Source organism: Lepidochelys kempii, chromosome 9 (assembly GCF_965140285.1).
Source record: "Lepidochelys kempii isolate rLepKem1 chromosome 9, rLepKem1.hap1, whole genome shotgun sequence".
Taxonomy (NCBI): domain Eukaryota; kingdom Metazoa; phylum Chordata; order Testudines; family Cheloniidae; genus Lepidochelys; species Lepidochelys kempii.
In genome coordinates this window covers 79,415,573-79,427,807 of record NC_136388.1, presented here as the reverse complement: position 1 = coordinate 79,427,807, position 12,235 = coordinate 79,415,573, and the positions used below count along the sequence as shown (strand labels likewise).

Below are 12,235 nucleotides of genomic sequence, written 5' to 3'. Positions count from 1 at the left end.
TTGCAGCAGAGAGTGAAGTGAAAGCTTTTCTCTCAAGTCAGGACAACTTGCTCTACAGCTCTCTGTCTGAAAGGTAACATGTCTGCTTCCTTCACATCATATATTTAACGACACACGTAATTTCAGCAGGTAAGCAACATTTCTGAACTTCCTGCACTTTGGATGAAACCCCAATTGGAAATCTCTGAAGGACACAAAGGCAGATTTATAAAACCAAATGTAATTTATTTCAGACACTCTTTAAAGAAGCTAAGCTCTAAGGGATGGTCTTCTAGCTTTGAAGGCTCGGATATAGCAGAAAGACAGATGAGCGGAACCCATTCAAAGCCTATTCCGTCACTCACTGCTGTGGCATATGGTTCCAGCTTTCTGAATAAAGTGTCATTTTCTTTCTGAATTTGTCCCATTGAAATCCTTCCATCCTTTTCATTCTTCTCTCACATTGCCTGTCTGAATCTGCTGCACATCGTTCCAGGCCTTAGCATTCTCCTTTTTCTTTTGACAGCAGATATTTTTGCCAGTGGTTTGCTTATTAATCCTGTATTTTACCTTTCATCACTTGGTCTAGGGCTGTGACAGAAGATAAAGCATATTCTTGTCTTCTTGATTGTTGCCTCAGTGCCTAATCCTCCTACTAGTGTGTGAAGGGCTTAGATACAACCCGCTGGGGGGAGAGGAGGGAGTTCTCTTGGACCCATTCCTGACAGCTTGCTCAGCTGCAGATCAGGATATTCAGTTCAAGTTGTTTATGAAGCTGTGTTTTGTTACACACTCAGTAGACGTTGTTTCTTTGTGTTCTTTAGCACCTATTCCCCGAAGAGGGTTCATGGCCTTCAGGCTCACTGAGATACTAAAATAAACTAAAAAAGCCTTGAGAAAAATAAAATCTGTCTGATGACACAGGGATGGATGGACTGACTGCAGTATCTGGGCCCAATCCTGGTCTCATTGAAGGCTGTGGAAGAAGAGAGAGAGAGAGTTCAACACTCTACTCTCAGCTGACTAGTACCAGCTACTGGGAGGTCCTTCTGCCATGATTCAAGACTCTATTCTCCCACCTCGATGAGGGATGGCTGGACAGCCCCAGTGCCCACCCCTGTAGCAGAACACTGTTCTTACCTCAAACCTTACAGTGCTCACGTTCAGCACGTAGCTGTCGAAGTTGTAATAAATGGAGCTTTTCTTTTTTCCTTCGTCATACAATGCACAGTCAGTGTGTGGAATTCTTTGCCAGAGGATGTTGTGAAGGCCAATACTATAACAGAGTTAGAAAAAAAGAAGTAGATAAGTTCATGGAGGATAGGTCCATCAATGGCTATTAGCCAGGATGGGCAGGGATGGTGTCCCTAGCCTCTGTTTGCCAGAAGCTGGGAATGGGTGACAGGGGATGGATCACATGATGATTACCTGTTCTGTTCATTCCCCCTGGGGCACCTGGCATTGGCCACTGTCATAAGACAGGATACTGGGCTAGATGGACCTTTGGTCTGACCCAGTATGGCCATTCTTATGTTCTTATGAAACTTGTAAGATGGTTTAGTTCACTTTATTAATAACTCCTACCCAAACCCCAGCTTTGATTGATGCAGACATCAGGACACATTCATTAGGACACTTCAGAGCATTTGGTTATTAATCTAGTCTCAGGGGACACCTTTCCCCATAACAAAACCAACACAGATTGTCATGATTAGCAGCCTGCGCTTAGTCGTTTCAAAGATAGTTATGACTGAGATGCATTGGTAAAGCTGTGTAGGGGGTATGAGGATTGGAACAGAACTTAACTGCAGTAAGATTCATGGACAGTGCTAATGGTGTGTGACCAGGACTGGAATAACTGGGGTCCAGAATTGGCATCTAAACCATGCTGATTGTCACAATAGAAATGCCATGGACTAAATTTGAGTAAGTAGAACTGAGGCTTACTGGGAGGTATGACTGAGGGAAATTTGCATAGCATCTGTCGTCAAGAGCTTGGATAGCATCTATTCCCGGATCAAGACATTGCTATTGTTCCCTTTTTAAATTGACACCACAGTTTCCCCCCCAAATTAAAACAAAAAGACAAACCTACTTCACCACCCCTTGTACTAAATGAATCTTCATTTCTACATAAGAAAGTGCATTTAAACAATATTTGGCCTTAATATTTGCAATTTGCTCTCCTACTAGCCAAGCCTGACCTCTACTTCCCATTTCACCTGAACCAAACTACTTGCACAGCATGGTGTCATCGTGGAACAAAGAACTTACCCTCAAGTGCAGCTTTCCAATATTATATGTACTCACAAATAAGTTCCTCTTGTTGAGCCCTATGGGAAATGTGGGTCTGGCTTTGCGATAGGGAAATCTGTCTATTTAAGAGACTGTTGGTTTCTTTTAAAGACTGCTTGATTTCTAGGACAGGCTTCATTGAGTGTCTATAGCAGATATATGACAATACCTATGTTCCGGACATTGGACCAATGGTCTATCTAATGTGGTTTCCTGTGGCCAGTATGAGATGCTTCAGGGGAAGTTGCATAAAACCCTATAAGTGACAATTATGGAAAAACCTGCCCATAAAGGAAGTTTTGTCTTAAGTCTCCTAAGTTAGTGATTGGTTTATGCCCTGAAACATGCCCTTCTAAATTTTATATTCTATCTAGTGTATCTTTGGAGGCTTTTGTTATATGTATAAAATGTCTAGTCCTGTAAACCTCTGGGCTTCAGCAATAGCTGTGTGCACAATATGACTGCTGTTCAAGTTCACAGCAACAGCTCACAGCTTCATTGAGAAGCGATGGCTGGCAGAAGAGTATATCTACCCTCCAGGTCTTTGGCCTCCACCTGTAAGAGAATTTCAATAGCTAATCAATAGCCTAAACACTCGTCAACTCACCTGTCTGTATTGTTCTTGAATCTGTGTATGTGGCCTTCTTGTTGTGAAAAGGGGGAAGAAGAGGGAGGGAACCCCAAATATTTGTCACTAACAATTGCAGCTTTTATTTTCTACTCATTCAGGATGAATGAATTTTGCATCTCTTGTGGGAAGTGCCATGTCAAGCAACACTCAAAAGGAAGCACAGGAGAGATCAAAGAGCAGAATTACATTTTTGATCATGGGGTTTGGAGAGGAGGGAAGAGAATCTAAAAATATACACCCATTCGGAGGAGAAATAAATGGAATAAAAAGAGAAAAGGATTCCCTTCAAAAGTTCTCCTCACTTTGTTCCCTGAATTTTTGGACCTTTTCACAAATCACAATGAAACTATTTAGAACTTTATAAAAATGTTTGACAAGAGCTGTGCAGGAAACAGATGTTTCTCCCTTTTATTGTGACTTTCAACCTTCACATTTCCAGTAAGGATCTTGTGCTTATCTGAGTTATTGCTCTGTCCAAATGTAACTTTTTATTTTTTCAAACAAAGCCAGTGTTGGAGATTAAAGCATCAGGGTCCTGTCTGCTCTGTAGTGACTGTAAGTCCCCCACGGAAGATGGATTTCCTGCATCTCGCTGCTGTCATGACTGTGTGATGTTTCCTAGTTACCTCTTGGTCACTTGTGCATAATGACATGGAGTTTCTGGCACAGTAAGAACCCAGCTGCTGTTCAAAGCTCCTGGAAATGTTTCCTCATCATTAGTCTGGGATTTTTAGTTAATAAAAACAGATAATAAACTGTGTTCCTCGTTGGTCAAATTGTGCAAGGAAAATGGGCCTTAGAACAAATAGAAAGTTTGTATGTGTTATGTGAAATGAATAAAAAGATGTCACATCCTGAAGTCTGTCTATGAATGTTAAGTTACAGACGGAAGAAAAAAACCCAAAAACTGTGGGATCATCCAGTTCAGCTCCCAGGCGCAAGTCTAGATGGCCCTATACAAAACAGTTTCTAGCAAAATTATGGCTCATTCTGGGTAATTTCAAATGAATAAATTTATAGCCAGTATATGCCATTAAAAATTCAACATTTGCCACACAATTTCCCCCAGTTTTGTGTTCTGAAAATGGGGTTGAAATTAATATGGATGTGTATTTTCACTGGCATTTTCAGATACATTTTAATGATGTCTGTCATGAGAAATTTTAAAAGGAGCCTATTGGAGTAGATACCTAATTGATTTTCAGTGGAAGTTGAGTGGCTCTCTGCTTTGAAAAGCCCAGCCTTAGAATCTAAAGTAAAATTACACTCTCTGATTATAGCAGTTGGAGGATAGGTGAGATGTTGGATTGAAAGTACTCTACAATCTCCTTTTGTGTGTGTGTGACATACTGGGGCACAATCCAGACTAGTGGGGGGATTGTGTCACCTGTGCTCTGTAACCTGGGGTGCCCTTTATCATGCTCTGCTGTTGTAGCCTCCAACCTGGACTACTCACAAACAACCTCCAGCATGTAAGTCACTCCCAGCTGTGTCTGTGTGTACTGCAGTCATCCAAGCCACACCTTGGCTCTCACAAGCCTTGGTTATGCTGCAGGGCAACCTCAACACACACCCAGTCTTGGATCTTCCCCCAGAAATGTTTGTCCTGTACTGCCCAGCCCTCTCCTCAACAGTACAAATATACTATGTCTGTTATTCCTTTAAGGGAATAATATGCCAGTTTATTATTTTAAATAGTTATCCAGACACTTCAATTTAAACACACTGGATTAGATTAAAACAATGAAACAAGTTTATTAACTACAAAGACAGATTTTTAGTGAGTACAAGTAATGAGGCATAAAAGTCAGAAATGGTTACAAGATTAAAATACTTACTGGTACTTAACTTAAAAATTATATTAGATTCAAAGCATCCTAGCCTTCAAAGAGAAGTTTCATCATCACATGCTTTCAGCAGTCTTACTGACCTAACTCAGTCAGGACCCCTCCCCCAGAGTCCAGCGGCTGCTTCCTTTGTCTTTTCAGGTGCAGAGAATGTGATGGGCGGGGGGGGGGGAGTTACTTGGGGTGTTTACCACTTCTTTTTATAAGAACAGTCATACTGGGTCAGACCAAAGGTCCAATCTAGCCCAGTAGCCTGTCTTCTGACAGTGGCCAATGCCAGGTGCCCCAGAGGAAATAAACAAAACAGGTAATTGTCAAGTGATCCATCCCCTGTCTTCCATTCCCAGCTTCTGGCAAACAGAGGCTCGGGACACCATCCCTGCCCAACCTGGCTAATAGCCATTGATGGACCTGTCCTCCATGAATTTATCTAGTTCTTTTCTGAACCCTGTTATAGTCTTGGCCTTCACAACAACCTATGGGAAAGAGTTCCACAGGTTGACGGTGCGTTGTGTGAAGAAATACTTCCTTTTGTTTGTTTTAAACCTGCTACCTATTAATTTCATCTGGTGACCCCTAGTTCTTGTGTTATGAGAAAGAGTAAATAACACTTCCTATTTCCCTTCTTCACACCAGTCATGATCTTATAGACCTCTATCATATCCCCCATTTTCCAAGTTGAAAAGTCCCAATCATATTAATCTCTCCTGATATGGAAGCTGTTTCATACGCCTAATAATTTTTGTTGCCCTTTTCTTAACCTTTTCCAATTCCAATGTATCTTTTTTTTGAGATGGGGCAAGCACATCTGCACGCAATATTCAAGATGTGAGTGTCCCATTGATTTACATAGAGGCAATATGACATTTTCTGTCTTATGATCTATCCCTTTCTTAATGATTCCCAACATTGTTAGCTTTTTTGACTGCTGCTGCACACTGAGTGGATGTTTTCAGAGAATTATCCACAGTGACGCCAAGATCTTTCTCTGGAGTGGTAACAGCTAATTTAGACCCCATCTTTTTCTATATAGTTGTGATCTTTGCATTTATCAGCATTGAATTTCATCTGCCATTTTGTTGCCTAGTCTCCCAGTTTTGTGAGATCCCTTTGTAGCTCTTCACAGTCTGCTTTGGACTTAACTATCTTGAGTAGTTTTGTATCATCTACAATTTTTGCCACCTCACTGTTTACCCTTTTCCCAGATCATTTATGAATATATTGACTAGGACTGGTCCCAGTACAGACCCCTGGGGGACACCACTCTCTCCATTCTGAGAACTGACCATTTATTCCTACCCTTTGTTTCCTGTCTTTTAACCAGTTACTGATCCATGAGAGGACCTTCCCTCTTATCCCATGACAGCTTACTACGCTTAAGAGCCTTTGGTGAGGGACCTTGTCGAAGGCTTTCTGAAATTCTAAGTACACTATGTCCCCTGGATCCCCCATGTCTACATTCTCAAAATTGGATTCCCAGTCTCAGGTTTGGAAGATAACACTTGCTTCCAAATTTGCACTACTAAAGGCCCTTCATTGCACAGTTTAGAAAGTTCTGTTGCTATCAACTACCAATTTGTTCTGTTCCTAGCTCTACATATATATGTAGTTTATCTAGTAATTGTGCCAGCTGTTTACTGTATATGACCTAGACTCTGGGTCCTACAGAATTAGACCAGAAATTTATCATGAACTTGTCTAAACTTGGTAGCAGTTAATCTTTATCTCTTTCTTTGAGAAGAAAGCTGGTCAGGCCTTCCTTCATCAAAACAGCAGCAGACCTGGGCTTGGGAAAAGATACTGATTCCTCACAGAGCAGCAACGTGAATTGCCGAGTCAATGCGGTCTTATATTTGTAAAATAGCTTTTATCCAGAAAGCTCTCAATCAAACTGATATATAATATTATTTTTTTAAAAAAAAAACAACCATGGATAAGCACATGGAAATTACTTCACCCACCATTTTAGTGTAGCCATCCACCACTGGGGTGAAGCACAACAATTTGCCAGCATGCAGCCACACAACAAGTTTAGAAGAGAGGAAAAATACTGTATCGGATTGAAACTGCAGGGAACCTTCCAGTGAGGCAGAATAAAATAGCCCATGTGAGAATTTGGGCACATGCTGGAATTTTTATTCCAATTCTTGTGGAAAATGCTTACATAGTTTAATAACTGCAAATAGTTTACTGGAACCAATTCTGATGTCAACATTTTAAAAAAGGATGTGAAATATTAGAGAAAAAGAGTGCAGAGAAGAGCTACAAAAATTATTTGAGGGCAGGAAAAATGCTTTTCAGTGCATTTCAAGGAGTTCAATCTCTTTAGTTTAACAAAAAGAAGAGGAAGAGATTAACTGATCAGTGTACGATCTCTAAAGAAAGGCAAAATAAGGCCAATGGGTGGAAGTTAAAGCCAGCCCTACTCATATTAAAAATAAGGCACAAATATTTAATAGAGAGGGTGATTAATCATTGGAACAAACTACCAAAGGATGTGGAGATTCTCCATCTCTTGAAGTCTTCACATCAAGACCAGATGCCTTTTGGGAGCTATGCTGCAGTCAAACTCAAGTTGTTGGTCTCAATAATGGATGAATTTCTATGGCCTGTGTTATGCAGGAGGTCACTCTATATGATCTAATGGTCCTTTCTGGCCTTCACGTCTATGAATGTATAGTCAGGACCTGCAGCAGCAGAGCACCCATTAATAATGTGCTGGAACACTGTTTCACTATTGACTTGGAGAGAAGAGTGCCACCTATAAGAACAGCATGTCCTGCTGCATTTGGCTTTTTTGGGGGGAAGGTCTCTCGTCCATATACTAACATGGTCCAGCCCCGCTTAGTGGAATGCATCAGAAATGGGGGAGGGGGGGAGGGGGGGACACACACTTTTTTGTGAAAATGTTTGCAACCAAAAAACAAGTTTTAAAAAATTTCAGCCAGCTGTAGTGCTTTACAAAAAGTGACAAGGCCTCAACCCAAGGTGATATGGCTACAGGCATAGCTCTACTAACAAGCCATGTAATTTAAATCAAGGTGCTAGCCAACAAGCAGCATGATGATGGGCTGTGTATGCTTTAAATTGGATGAAACATTTGATATTTTACCATTTTAGTCCCGCTTCCCTGAGCCAATCTTTCAGTGTGAATTCAAAAAATTAATGATCAGTTTCCTTATGGAAATGTGCCATATACTCACAAGTACTGTCACTTAGCAGTCCCACTCCTCCTGCCTTGAAATAGTTGGGTGCATTTGCAGAGTGATGATCCATTAGTGACTTTTGTATTGAGGGGGAAATTATGCATATGTAATATGAAAATGCCAAACACAAAGTGCTACATTATTAGTTAATATATGGAGTTTTAGGACTGGAAAACTACTAGTAAGGATGAACAAAAGCTATAGAAATGCTGTTTAATTTGCATAAGTTAGGCTGACTGGGTAGGTAAAAGCAGAAAAAGATATTTTAACAAGCAATCTATGCAATGGCATAATTCACAGTGGCTTCTCAATTCAGATCATCACCTTCAGGTTATTACTGGATAATTTACCTCATGACAGTGACAGGGATCAGTGCAGTAGCATTTCTTCTATGGAGATGTTAGAGCCACAATGAATTAGGCTCTTATATGGTAACTGTGACTTGTGAAGTAATTTACGCCAATATGAAGGGGGTTGGGGGGAGAGGGGAGGTAAAGTATTGCGAAAACAGAATGGTAGCATTTTGTACCCACTTCACATTCATTTTGCTCTGGTGCAAATGAGCAAACACTAGTGCCAGCAATGGAGAATCAGGCCCTAAATGTGGTGAGCAAAACTACATGTGGTGGGCCAAATTCAGAACAGGTGAAAGTGTGTGCAACTCTGTTGACATCAGCGTTTTTGCACCTACTTACACTTCATTATTTTTTGGCTATTATTATAGCAGCAACTCCATGTATGCACTTTACAGACATGTAGAAGAAAAAAAGTGCCTATCCCCAAAAAGCTCATGATCTAAATAATATATCCACTCCGAATCTGACCCATAGTGTATCTAGATTTCAATAAGGAAGAGCACACTTACATTTTTCAGTTAGAATCGATTAGAATCTTACAGTTTGCCACCTCCCCAACTGTGTTAGCATTAACAGCTGTAAAATATACAGACAGTAACTTCCAGATGAGATTACAGCATAGCTCCTACCATCTCAGCCAATGGAAGAGCAGCTCTCTTTACACCAGGGGTTGGCGACCTTTGGCACATGGCCCACCAGGGTAAGCCCCCTGGCAGGTCAGGCCAGTTTGTTTACCTGCCACCTCCACAGGTTCGGCCAATGGCAGCTCCCACTGGCCACAGTTCGCTGCTCCAGGCCAACGGGGGCTGCAGGAAGCAGCACAGGCCGAGGGATGTGCTGGCCGCCACTTCCCGCATGCCCCATTGGCCTGGGACAGTGAACCATGGCCAGTGGGAGCTGTGATCGGCCGAACCTGTGGACACGGCAGGTAAACAAACAGGTCTGGCCTGCCAGGGGGGGCCGCATGCCAAAGGTTGCCAATCCCTGCTTTATACCAAGAGGGTCCCAGATGGATTCTCTGCTGGGTTAAAGTACAAACAGTAGCTCCTGCCATTGGGTGGGGACTGCGCTAAGTATGTCCAAGTGCCTGGTCAACAGATGTGCGGATGTAACAAACTCCAAAAAGAACTTAAGTTCGAGTGACTGCCCATCTCCCCATGCCATACTTCTACAGTGATCCGTGAAGTTGCTTGAACTGGATCTCCCTCAAAGCTGTGGAACTGTTTTTTAAAATCCCAAACTATGGTGTTTCTCTGCCACACTTGATCAGACTGAATCACTCACCTCCCAGTAAATACAAGTAAATGTTTTGGATTTTCTGGTACATTTTATCCAGCTCCTGGAGTTTTGATGGACATCTGAATCTGGATCAGATTGAGGATCTTTCCTCCTTCTGCTACTTTTGTCACTCAGTTTGTCATTTAACAAGGCAGTTCATAGAGACTGATTGCTCATCTTAACTGGAACCAAAGGTAAATCTTACTACCTAGAAACAAATGCTTTCACACTGTGACAGAATATACTCCTGGCTTCACACCCTATAGGCCAGTGGTTCTCAAAGCCGGTCCGCTGCTTGTTCAGGGAAAGCCCCTGGCAGGCTGGGCCGGTTTGTTTACCTGCCGCGTCCGCATGTTCAGCCGATTGTGGCTCCCACTGGTCACGGTTCGCCGCTCCAGGCCAATGGGGGCTGCGGGAAGGGCGGCCAGCATGTCCCTTGGCCTGCGCCGCTTCCCACAGCCCCCATTGGCCTGGAGCGGCGAACCGCGGCCAGTGGGAGCCGCGATCGGCCGAACCTGCGGACGCGGCAGGTAAACAAACCAGCCCAGCCTGCCAGGGGCTTTCCCTGAACAAGCAGCGGACCAGCTTTGAGAACCACTGCTATAGGTTATTGCACTAACATTTGTAAAAAGTATGCCTTGTGAGGAATCATTTAAAAACCTCATAATCTGATGATCAGTAATAGCATGGCAAAATGCACATAGCTGTGTTACATGTGAAGTTATAAACATAAGCCGAGATCATGACTAAACATATCTTTTCCAAATAAACGTGGGCAGTGGCTAAACCCATTCCTCAGAGACAAAGGGAAAACTGATGCCTCACTCAGGTGTAAACAAGGCTGATGGACCATTACCTGCTAAGTGGCCATGCTCTGGCAGGAAAGGGGGCAGGGACACAAATCTACATCTTAGTAAAGAAACAGCATGGAGTTTCCTTCCATGCAGACTGCCTGTCTCATTGCTCCCAGCTGGGGAAATGCTTCTCAAAGAGGGGACAAGATTATACTAGAGATCTATAAAATCATGATTGGTGAGGAGAAAGTAAATAAGAACGTGTTACTTACTCCTTCTCATAACCTTTGGTCTGACCCAGTATGGCCGTTCTTATGGTCTAATGAGAAGACTTTTGCTTCATTAAGTTGACCAAGGATGCATTCAGTCCATGGGACTACATGTCACTCTACAGACAGAAGGAAGGAGGAATACTTGTGGCACCTTAGAAACTAACGAATTTATTTGGGCATAAGCTCTCGTGGGCTAAAACCCACTTCATCAGATGCATGTAGTTGAAAATACAGTAGGAAGATATATATACAGAGAACATGAAAAAATGGGGGATGCTAGAGACAGACATTCCCATTGAGCTGGGTAAGGTCTACGCAGATCCTTACCTCCTTGTTATATGGCCCCTAGTGGCCATCATGAGTAGTAGCTCTAAATATTCACAATTAGAACCACAGAACCTTGTTCCTTCAGAAGGAAAACCTAGATCCCCTACAATAGTGGTTCTCCACCATGGGTCTGGGGGCAGGGGGTGTCCCTGCAAGCAGGTTTCAGGGGGTCTGCCAAAATAAACCATAGAGCAGGGATGGTGTTAGACTTGCTATAGCCAAAGCCCGAGGGCTGCCTGGGGCTGAAGCCAAAGCCCAAGTCCCACCGCCCAGGGCTGAAGCCAAAGCCTGAGCAGCTTAGCTTTGTGGGGCCCCTTGTGGCATGGAGCCCCTGCTTACTACCTACTAATGCCAGCTCCGGCTTTTAAGCTACTGGATGTGCAGAAAAACAGTTGTTGTGGCCCAGGTGGACCATGGAATTTTTATAGCATGTTGGCGGGGGCCAGAAAAGGAAATAGGTTGAGAACCCCTGCTCTACAACAAGGAGGTCTTCCTTAAAGTGGTTGATAGTAGTGAAATAAAATTCTCTATTCTCTCTGTGAGCCAAGCCACTGGAGGAAATTTGATCTCTCTCCCGCACACACAACCAGGTATCTTACAAATAAAACACCCACACACCCTGGCACAACGTTGTACTACAGTGCCTCATCCTTGCCCCGAGCTATCACCAGCAGTCAGATTTAACAACCTGGGGGCATGGCTCTACTCCCATGGGGTACTTTTTAAAATTAAATAAAAGAAAGACCATAGTTTTAGATTCACTTCTCAGGTTATAGAAACTCTCAATAATGATTAAGGCCCTGAGCCTGCTAAGAACTTAAGCATGAGTTTAACTTTAAACACATGGGTAATCCCAGCAAATTTAAATTGGGATAGCTTCTGTACATAAAAGGTAAGTACTTTGCAGCATCCGGGCCTGAGTTTGTAAGCTTATTGGGCAGTGATTATGTCTTTCAGCAGTCTTGGGACACACCTAGCCCTCTTTAGGACGTCAATAATGATAAACTTCCAAGAAAGCAGAGTGGAGGAATACCACTAGTTACGGTATTACCCACAGTGAATGATGGTCTTACTGTACATTTAAGTGCCTCAGAAGGCACAGTAGAGAGAATGAACTTATTCTGGAAGTCTGCCCTTTCTTATGAACACTGATTCAGGATTATGACCTTTTGCATTCAAGTTAATAAGCTAAAGTGCCTCCTAAATGCTCACAAGAAGTAATCCAATTCCAACCAATTCCTTTTCCCAGG

The 12,235-nt window shown here is 42.7% G+C and overlaps 1 protein-coding gene across 1 annotated transcript in view; it reads left to right on the top strand.

Annotated features, from left to right (window-relative positions):
* LOC140917691 (G-protein coupled receptor 83) overlaps positions 1-3,744 on the top strand; it is a 28,317-nt gene extending 24,573 nt beyond the window's left edge. Inside the window, exon 6 of the mRNA XM_073361001.2 lies at positions 3,004-3,744. The gene's annotated coding sequence lies outside the window, so the exon portion shown is untranslated. The remainder of the gene's footprint in view (positions 1-3,003) is intronic.
* The last annotated feature ends 8,491 nt before the right edge of the window (positions 3,745-12,235 follow it).